Here is an 11646-nt window from a genome sequence, read left to right on the forward strand (position 1 = left end):
CATGACACCTTTGATGTCCAAGCTCCCATACAAGGACTAAAGAGGAGAGCGTTGTGGCACTGGGGAAACAAGGATGCAATGCCTTGGAAGAAAGACCACCATACTATAGTTGTGCGTAGGGCATCACGATGCCTTAGAAAGTAGGCTGTGGTGCTGAGTTGTGATTCAAAAAAACTACTTTTACAGAAATTTTTTAAATAGGATTTTTGAAAAATATTTAAAGGGCTTATTTCAGAAGTTTAAAAGAAAAGAGAGAGAGTAACTTTTTTGGAGAAAAATAAGCCACCAACAAAAAAAGAAAGTAAGAAAAAATTGAAGAAGATTGAAGACTTGAGATCTGACAAATCTTAGTTTCTCTCTCTACTTTAGTTTTTCTTTCACTTTCTTTGACTTGGATTGATGGTTGATTTCATTTGGATGATGTTTTCATTAGATATCAGAACTAATTTACTTTTTTCTAGAATTATGATTGAACTTAGCATGTAGTTTGAATACTTTATCTCTTTTTTGTTTATTATCAATGGAATATGAGTTGTTTATTCTAATTTTATGTTTAATGTTTCTGATTGCTTGATTACTAATTAAATTGATTTGGATATCTAAATACAATTTGATGAAAGGAGTTTAGATTAGGTCATGAATGGAATAGCATGTGTTCAAATTCAGTTAATTGATTAGGTGATTTGATTTGTATATAGGATAGACATATACCTATGTGTCACATGTAGTCAATATTAGAGCACAAACTTAATAAATTTTTTTAGTTGGGTTTACATCGACATATAATAAATTAATTAGGAGAGGTATTTTTATAAGGACCTTGATAGAGAATTATAAATAAATTAGAACTCTAGGCTAGCAATTTAATCCTTTTAAGTAAGTTTAGAGAGAGAAAGAGGATTTAGATAAAGTATTGAGGGATATTGTAATCCTAGGCTTTTTATTAATTGAATTTTTCTAGTAAAGTTTTACCCATTGGCTTTTAGATTTAATTTTAGTTTTGCTTGTATTTAATCACTATAATTCGATTGTTTAAAAAAGATTAGGTTACGTTAATTTTAGTGTTTAGCAAAAGTTTGGACAATTCTCTATGGAATTTGACATTCTACTTATTATTATATTACTTGTTATGATACGTGTACTTGCATGATAAAATTGACAATAAGTTTTTGGCATCATTGTTGGGGAATTGTTTTCATACATTCTTGCTAATATTAATACCAAGCAAATTAGTCTTCCTTGAAGCTTTATTTTTCTTTATTTTAGGTACTTTTGGTCATTGTATGTGAAGAGTAAGAAGCTTGGAGATTGTTTCTTTTGATCTAGAAATTGAAAAGCATTTTCAAAGACTTTGGAGAGAAAACTTACATCGAAACAATGGTTGAACAATAATAAGGTGAAAAGAACAAATGTTTGAGGGAATATGTTATTCCTCTTGTGCAAAGTCTTCACTTTAGCATTTGAAGACCTACAATACAAGCTAATAATTTTAAAATCAAGCTATTGATCATCCAGATGATTTAGACTTTAATACAATTTGGAAGATTACCTAATGATGACCCTAATGCTCATATTGTGAATTTTCTATAGATTGGTGATACATTAAGCACAATTTAGTCATTAATGATGCAATTAGATTGAGACTCTTTCCTTTCTTATTGAGAGACAAGGCAAAGAATTGGCTGAATTCACTTCTTATTGGCTTTATTATTACTTGGGATGATCTTGCTCAAAAGTTTTTAGCTAAGTTCTTCCCATTAGCCAAGATGGCAAAGATGAAGAATGACCTCACATCATTCATACAACTAGATTCAGAGTTGCTAAATGAGGCTTAGGAAAGATACAAGGATTTACTCAAACGATGTCCTCATCATGGGTTACCTAAGTGGTTGTAATGACAAACATTTTATAATGGGTTGATGAGTCCTATTAGAACTGCCATTAATGTTACAGCTGAAAGAGCACTAATAGCAAAATTTACTGATGAGGCATATGACTTGTCGGATGAGATGGCATCTAATAACTATCAATGGCCATTTGAAAGATTAGTGCCTAAGAGAGTTGTTGGTATTCATGAAATGGATGCTATTAATGCCTTGATTGCACAAGTAGCTGTATTAACTATGAAATTTGATACTCTAGAGGTTCATTCTATTGAGAGCCTATTTGTTACTTATGGTTTATGTGAAGAGGGGCATTTTAGTGATCACTGCCCAATTAATTCTAAATCAATACATTTTATTAAAAACCCTAATAGGCAGCAAAACAATCGATATTCCAACACTTATAATCTTGGTTGGAAGAATCATCCTAACTTTTTTTGGAATAATAATAAGGGATCTTCTTCAACTCCAAAGCCAAAATTTCCTCATAGATTTCCACCTTAAGTTAGAGCTTTTATGCTTGAGAAAAATCCATCTGTGGAAGAATTACTTATGCAATTCATGGCAAAGAATGATGCCATCATTCAAAGCCAAGCAACCATCATTCAAAGTTAAGTGGCTTCAATTCAAAATTTTGAGACACAAGTGGGTCAACTTGCCAATGCCATCAATAATAAGCCTCAAGGAACTTTACCAAGTAACACAGACCCAATCCTAAAAGAGAAGGAAAAGAGCAATGTAATGCAATAACACTTAAAAGTGGAAAGGAGGTAGAAGGTAATCGTATGCAATTAAATTGTCCAAGTAAGCTTGTTGAAAAGAAACAGTAGTTGAAATTTTTGAGAAACAAGCTCAAGATAAGAAAGCTCAATCAATTCCATGACAATCTCCACCACCCTTCCCTCAACGTTTTTAGAAGTAAGAACTTGATAAGAAATTTCAAAAATTTCTTGAGGTATTAAGAAGCTCCATGTTAATATCCCTTTTATTGAAGCTTTAGAATAGATACCAAATTATGTTAAGTTCGTAAAAGACATTCTGACTAAGAAGAGGAAATTGGAAGATTTTAAGACAGTTGCATTTATTGAAGAGTGCAATGCCATAATCCAGAATAAGCTTCCATTAAAGTTTGAGGATTTAAGGAGTTTTTCTATCCTTTATACTATTGGTAGTGTTAAATTTTATAAAGCTTTGTGTGATTTAGGTGTTGGTGTTTTAATTATGCCCTAGTTTATTGCTAGGAAACTTGGATTTAATGAGATACAACGTGATACAATTTCTTTGTAGTTAATAGTCAAAATAATAAGGTAAGTTGTTGGGATTATAAAGGATGTTTTGGTTAAAGTTGGGAAGTTGTACATTTCTATAGACTTTATTGTGCTTGAGATGGAAGAGAATGCTGAAATTCCTCTCATTTTGGAAGACCATTCTTGGCTACAGTTGGAGTAATCATAGATGTGAAAAATGACACGATAACTTTCAAAATAGAAGGAGTCAAGTTTAATATCTTCAATACAAATAAGTATCCTTCCTTTATAGAAAGTTATCATAGAGTGGATACAGTTGATAAGTTGGCTAAGGAGGTTTTTAACAAGAAATATCCAAAGAAACCCCTTAAAGTGTTTATGGGAAAAAGGGAGAAGATTCCACCACCTTTAGTTAATCTTGATTTTAAGGTTAGACAACAATTGTTACTAACTAAATCAGTCAAGCTTTTTTCCATGGGAACAAAAATCAAAATGGTTAGGTCATGACAAGGTGGTTTAGGTCTATCCTTATGGTGCAATAGATATTTGTAGTGAGGCTAACGGAACAATCAGAGTGAATAGGTAGTGTCTCTAGCATTATTTGGGAGGTGAATTGGATTGCCAAAGATCCTCAATCACTTTAGTAGACAACAATAAAGACTAGAAATAGTCAAGCTGTTAGCTTTAAAATTATTATAGTTTCGATTATGACAAAATGATTAAATTTGCTTGAACATTATAATTGATCCTTGACAAGTTCTTGAAATGATTTGACTTTAATACATTTGTTCTTACATAGTTACAAGCTTGACTCTTGAAGTCATTGAACTATATCTATAAGCTTGTATGACTTAGCTATATGAGTGCTTATAATTTCCATTCATTAAAGTCCAATTTAAAGATTAAAGGAAAATCTAGATGCACTCATTAAGGAAGACGTTAGAATATCTTTTTTAATGATGACAAAAAAAGAGAAGGAAAATTAAGTTAAATAGAGTTTGATATGTTTTAATTTATGCGTGTGATGCTTAGTTATAGTTTTGTTGAATATTATGTGTCAATTATTATGGATATTTAATATATCTTGCTTAGCTATTGCGGATATTGTATGTCTTGTTTAGCTATCGTGGATATTATAAATATTTTATTGTAAATATTTAAAGAAAACTAGATGCATTAACTAAAGGGAAGCAATCCTCATTATGCGGAAAGATTTAAAGCAATCAGATGAAACATAGACATTGCACTCTTAATATATGAGTGTTTTGTCATTGTCTAAAATAAAAGAGAAAGAATGTTGCCTCCATGTTTTTTTGATGATAATAAAACATTTCTATTCATTATGTCTAATTATATTATTTAAATGTGTAGGAGAAAACATAAATTCTTTAATATATTTGTTAATTAAAGGGAAGTCAAGAAGCTTGCTAAATTTGAATATGGGTTAATCAGTTAAAGAAAGGAAAAAAAAGTGATTAGTGAAGATAAAAAACTATTAATTGGTTAAGATGAACCCTTAACTAGTTAAGACATAATTGGGCATTGAATAAAAGTAAGACAAAAAAGCCTTAATCAGTTAGCACTAGGCTTAGCTAATTAAGAAGGTGCTGAAAGTTAAAAACAGGGCATGCTAATAAGTTAAGGAATGGGATTAATCAGTTGGAGCATAAGACTTGAAGTACCTTCAAGTGCCGGAATCAAAATTTAAAATAAGATTGATCGTTGAAGGAAGCCAAAATAGAGAAATTCAAATTCAAAGATTTTCTAATTAATTAAACCTGATGTTAATCAGTTAAGGTTGAAGGAAGTGAAGTTTTAGTTAGTTAAGGGTTAGTTTTACTAGAGGGCAAGAGGGGGGGTGAATAACACTTAAAAATTTTAAGATCAGCCCTTTTCGAATTATAGAACTTCTAATCAATTGGAAGAAGAAAGATTTAAAGCTTGTAGTAGTTAAAAGACACCTAGTAAGGAAAGGTAGAGAAAAGTGGACAATGAAGAGTATTTATAGTCGTTTAATTTTCTTGACCTACATCCACTACCTTGATCTCCCAATTAAGGATTTTCAACTCAACTTTAGTATACAAGTTGAAATAATAGCTTTCACCAAGTTTTTATAAGGTGAGTTTTTAACCCAAGCTCTAAACCCTTATAATGATTTTTTAAAGTGCTTCCCACACTTTAAATTTCCAATAAAAAGAAGAAAAAGGAGTACAACTAGAAGTCTTTACAAATCTAGAAAGATTACAAGTAAGCTCAAACACTTTTTCTAGAATACGAATGAAGAACAACTGTTTTTGATAAAAGATATTTGACTTTTTGCTGGCTTTTTTCAGTTTCAATCTCCTTCGTGGACCATTAGAGTTTCCTTTCATTCTTGAGGAGTCATATTTTTCTGTTGAGGACAATTTCTAGCTATTAGAGACAACTTCGATGCCATTGTAGCCATTATTTTGTCCTTTAATGTTTAAATTCAAATAGATAGATAGAGTTCGGCTAATTGGTCACAAGTAACTCTAACCGGTTACAGTTTCTTTGCCTTGTGCTATCTTGCTCTTGTGTACTCTACGTTAACCAATTACAAGAGACTTTAATGAATTAAGAGACCTCTGTCTTTAAGTTTCTCTACTTCAATAGATTTCCTTTAATTGGCTAACTTTCCCTTTAACTAATTAGAGCTTTATTTCTTTTAGCCTTAATTGATTAACACATACTTTAATTAATTACAAAATTTTAAATTTGAATTTCCTTATTTTGGCTACTTTCAATGGTCAGACTTATTTTAAATTTGAATTTTGGTACTTGGAGGTTCTTCAAGTCTTGTGCTCTAACAGATTAATCCCATATTTTAACCAATTATCACACCTTTGTTTTCCTTTGTCTAACCCCTTAATCAGTTAAGCATAGTGCTAACTGATTCAGATTTTTCTGTTTTTCTTCAGCTTGTCACCCAATCATGACTTAATTGATTAAGGCTTCTTGTTAATCAGTTATAAAAACTTTGTTTTCACTAATCCATTTCAACTTTCTCACTTTAACTAATTAACTATGAAATCCTACCTTGAGTAAGAGGATAAGCTAGGAAAATCTTTAGGTGAGCATATAAATTACATATTTTAAATGTTAAACTTAGTTTTAACCTTCAAAAGAATTCATTAACACTTTTGGTGGTCTGTCACTTTTGAAGCAGAAAATGTTCTAAGTTTGGAAGGGGCCAAAATATGTGATTTTTATAAAATGATCTTTTAGAAATAAAAAATAGTGGTAATGATTCCCTTGAATTTTATATGATCAAAAATGATTTTTTCATAATTTTTGGAATATGTTTATTATGGTATACTGGAGTCGCAAATTTAAATTCAGTCAAACTTTTTTAATTTTGTTCTTGAAACCAAATTTAGATTTTGATTCTTATGGATTTTGATTTTTTGATACTTTTATTGAATTCAAATGGGGGGTTGTTTAATTATTTATGTTAAATATCTTAGGTAAATAGAGCGTAAAAAGTAAAGAGAATATTAATTTAAATGGTATTTAATGTAAATAAGTTGGGAACATTTTATATGCAATCTGTCTCGAAAATTATATTTTGTCTCAAATATATCGATACATGTTCATGATGTATAAATACATTTTGCTTAAAAAGGGTTTCTGGTGAAGATGTATCGATACATGTTCATAATGTATCGATATATTTTTTCTAGAACCAAATGTATCGATACATGGGCCAATGTATAAATACATTTCGTCAATTTCAAAAAAATAAAAATGGCAAAAATGTATTTTTACACCCTAACTTATAAATATACCACATTTTCTGAGGGTTGGCAATCCTCAGCCACATTTTGAAGGTAAAACCCTAACTCTTAAGCTTTTTCAACCCATTTTTCCTCAAAATCACTAGTTTTGAAAGATTTGAGCTTGGTTTTGGGTTTTAAATAAAAAATGAGTTTTTTTCCTACTCTTGGATCTTTAAACCTTGGATTTTTTATTTTGAAAATATGGTTTATTGTTCCAGAATTATTGATGTATGCAAACTAGACCGTTTGATGGATTTTCTCACTTGCTATAGCTTACTTAAAGTAAGAATATTGATTTTATGGGTTTGTACAAATGGGTATTTTGATGAGCAGTAGATTTAGTCTAGAAAATTAGTTTAGGTAAACCCAAATAGTTTGAAGTAGCATAGAATGATTATTATGCGTTTCCTAGACTAAGTTTTAACGAGAAATACTTATTTGGGTATTTAGGAGGCTTTTAAGCTTCAAAAATTTTGTTGGAGTTGACTTTCGCGTACTTGGTAGAAATCAACTTTTGAGGTGAGTGGGTACCCATTTTCAAGCCATTTAAGCATGTAAAGTTGAAATCATGATTGTATGATTTAATGGATTTGTTATGAGCATTATTACCATAAATATTTGACTAAGGAAAAATATGCTTGTGGATGAGAAAACATTTTGAAATGATTTTCAAAACTATTATGTATAATTAAATATTCTGCTATGCAGTAGTTTTCAACAAGGTGAGACAAGCCCTTTCAATGTTTTGAACAATTCTCTCGATTATTCTGACCTTCAGGCTTGTGTGGGTACGATATATTAGTTAAGATAATGATTGTGGTTGATTGAATTGCTCTTGCATAAAAGTATTGTGAATGTTGATTGAGAAGGTCTCCACATTCTTATGATGGGTGTTGTGATGTGGATGGAGAAAGTCTCCACATTCCCATGATTTTATTGTCAAGTGGATTGAGTATGTCTCCACTTCCCATGATTTGTGATAAAATGGAATGAGTAGGTCTCCACTTCCCATGATTTTGGTTTAAAGTGGATTGAGTAGGTCTCCACTTTTCATGATTTTGTTGTGATTAGGTTTAATCCTAATGTGGGTTAAGAATACCATAGGGTTAAGTTGGGTACTGTACCACTTTTCCCCTTTTTATGAATCCTGGTGTGGGGGTGAAAAGACCACAAGGATGAGTTAGGCAAAAGTTCTCATTTTCCCCATAATTTGCTATGGCATGTATTGACATGTTAATTGTATATTAGGTATTAAGATGCTTGTGTTTATCGATTGATAATTATTGTGTTTATATGGAAATAATGAGATGAGTTGTTAAGTGAATTACACATTCTTGATTTGAATGTTTGTTGTTGTGCTTGAAGGGTCGAGGTTTGCCTTTAATTATCTCTTTGCAAATGTTTCTCAGTTAAGCTTGAATATGAACATTATTTTAATGTATTTAATGTTACCAAATGCATTCATGATTTTTGAGAGGATTTATATGTTTATCATGTTGTTTTACAAGTTATGGTTTATTGCAAAACTTTTCCCCCTAGGCCTGTCCGTTTCCCCATATCCACTCATGGAGTCTTTATGACTCATACGTTATTTTGCTCTATTTTGTTTCAAATTAGTAGCTTGCTTGATTAGATAACTTGTGGAGTAGTGGAGCAACTTATTTGTGGTAGGTGTGGTAGAGCTTTTTTTTCAACCTTCTAGTGTTGTACACTCCACAATGAGTCTAGTCTAGTTTTGAATTGCCTTAATGGCAATAAACTCTATTATGTAAATAATATTGATGAACTTATTTACATTTTCGCATTTTATGCTGAGCCTCGAATATGGGTGTATAGGATGATAAGACTATGGTGGATGTCCATAGTATGATAGGCATGGGGTGCGTGCTGAACTGCAATTGCTTGACTTATATGTGAATATTTATATGAAATGTGAAAGAAACCACACTTTATGTTGAAAAGTTCTATAATGTGCTAGCTTTGATTAATTATTGCTTATTTTGATTATTAATAAACCTATGTTAGTGAATGTGATGGTTGACTAGCCCATGTATTTATGGATTTAGGCTTGCTTGAGCCTAGTGGGCCATACCCACATAGGTTCATGAACCGATCAAGATCCCTCTCAAAATAGGATGTGACATTAACCTATCTATTATTCAATCTTGCCTTTAAACACTAATTTTATTAAGGGAATTAACTTTATCATGTACACTTAAGTAATGAAGTTATACATTAATGAATAAGGAATGTTTTATTATCATAAAAATATATGAAGTCAACATTCTCCTATTTTTTGATGATGACAAAACACTTCTAGATTAAGAATGTAATGTCTGTATGAAAAAAAATTGTGCAGATTTAGGGATTACTACCCCTGAATATGTGCTCCCTCTAAATATGTGCCTTATGAACAATGGAATTATCTAATATGACAACATCAAAATCAAAGGCATTTAATCATAAGAACATGTATGTATGTTTGTATGTATGTATGTATATAATCAACACAATTCCATCATAAAAACATAAATTTTAACACAACATAAAACACGTAAGCATTGTTCAACATAAAACAAACAATAAAAACATAGCTAAAAACTAAGTTCGTTTTGTCTAACACATTACTTCCTACAACTACCCTATAATTTTATAACATTGTTTTCTTCCTTTTTTTGTCATCATCCAAAAAGGATCTTAATCAGAGTTTGAGGAAGGTGAGGATTAATTAGTGCTAAAATGCACTTTTAAAGGCTTAGGAGAGGAGTTGGATGAAGAGCTAAATGATAAGGATCAAAAAGTAGAGATGGATGGGATTATTTAGGGGGCTGCAAGCTTAGAAGGTTGGTTAGTGGAGGTTATGGCTATTCTTGCTAATTTTCTTCTCTTGAAAGTGGTGGTCTTATTAGCCATTTTTTTTCTTCCTTTACCAGTAGGCTTTTGAGAGTTTGGTCCAGCAACTGCTGTTTTCCTCTTGTCATGAACTGGTAGTGTGATAGTTTTATCTTATTTTTTCTTGGCTAATTGAGCCTCTTGTTCCATTCTTGCTCTTTCCCTTTGTTGATCAACTTCAGCCTCTTTCAGTAATTAATTAATGAATTGAGATATCTCCATACTTTTTGATTCTGTGGGAGAATTGCTGTTCCCTTTTTCTATTAGTGGCTGTTCTTCATTTAGCTTTGCTTTTTCGGCTTCTTGTTCTACCTCTGCTTCTTCGTCTTATTCATTTTTTTCTATTGTTGGTTCCTTTTCTTTATCTTACTTTTCTTGCACAGTTTCTTCTTTTTTAAAATCTATTTTTGTATTCTGATTCATGTTTTCATTTTTAGGCTCTTCTTTTCTAGTTTCACCTTCATGATCAGATGTAGGGACCCCAATATGCTTTATAGCAGTTCTTTCACTAGAGGCACTTGTGGCTGTTGCTTGCTTTATCAAAGTAGTGGTTTTAGTACCTTTTTCTTGAAGTAATAGACATCTAAGATGTTGTAGCTTTCCTTCAATTTTACTTATCTTATCAGCTTGATCTGTCAGCTTTCCATCTATCTTCGTGAGGAGATTGAACTTTATTTCACTTTGGAGTGAAGGTTGCCTCACTCTTGAGAAAGAGGAGGAGGGAGTTTTAGTGGCATGAGAAAGTGAGGTGCCTCTTATGGACTTAATACACTAATTTCTTTCCAAAACATTCCCTAAAAAGATTCCTTGATCTTTTTTAATTGTTAGATCAGCTTTAAATCTTATACTTCAAATCCCCTTCTTCTTGACAAAAGTTGAAATGATATTGCCATATGGCAAATTAGCCTTGTTTCTCAATAATGTTCCCCTAATTCTCTCAATCATATATCTGCTTACATTCAGTGGGATATCATTAAACACAAATTTCATCAACCATAGGTCTTAAGCATTAACGTAGCTGAAGCTATTGCTCCTATTGTGTATTGTGGTAGCAATCAAATAGTGTAGGATTTTAAGCTATGCATTGTTGATTTCACTAACATAGCTCCTAGATGAAAATTTTTCTTTTCTTCCAGTCACTATTCCCTAAATGTGACTAGGATCATATTTTTCTAGCATTTTAAATTCTCCTACTTCAAACTTTGTTTTTAAAAATTCTCTTAGGTCTTTAACACTAATCTAAAATTCTCTACCATTCAAGAAAACATTGAGCCCATCTTCTGTATATTCCTCTTGATTGCCATATTGAATTCAATCCATTGTAATGCTAGAGTAAAACTCTTTTACTAGTGAGAGACTAAACATTCTATCCCCAGAGGCACTCAGATTCTTCATTTTCAATTCATCAAAATGTCCCTTTAAATATTTCTTTACTGCTGGTGCTTCATTAAAACTAGGCTAGTCCAAGAACTTTCCACATGAAACTATTGCATTCTCTATTTTCTTAAATCTATATGCATGTAACTTATTTCTAAAGCAAGAGGCAAAACTAGTACCTTTTCCTGTGAGAGTCCTTTTAGCCATTGTTCCTTTCTCTTTCTCTGAACTTCTTTTCTTACTTTCTCTTTTCTTCACGATTAAAGGATCTTGAGTTTTTCCTTTTTCTTCGAAGGAAGAGATCATCACTTTTTTTCTCCCTTTCCCTTTTTCAACAACCTTGTGCGTGAGAGCGGTTTTAGCCATGGAATTTTTGATGTAGTGCACTTAGGGTTGATCAAGTTTTATAGAGAGAGAGAAAAATTGGAAGTTCTTGGGGCTTTGATTTTT

At 31.5% G+C, this 11646-nt stretch overlaps 1 pseudogene; it reads right to left on the reverse strand.

The window, feature by feature from the left end:
- Positions 1-1784: 1784 nt before the first annotated feature.
- Positions 1785-1879, reverse strand: LOC149527398 (small nucleolar RNA R71; annotated as a pseudogene).
- Between the last annotated feature and the right edge of the window lie 9767 nt (positions 1880-11646).

This window comes from Theobroma umbraticum, unplaced genomic scaffold, assembly GCF_002168275.2.
Source record: "Theobroma umbraticum cultivar Fairchild unplaced genomic scaffold, ASM216827v3 scaffold_4.1, whole genome shotgun sequence".
Lineage (NCBI taxonomy): Eukaryota > Viridiplantae > Streptophyta > Magnoliopsida > Malvales > Malvaceae > Theobroma > Theobroma umbraticum.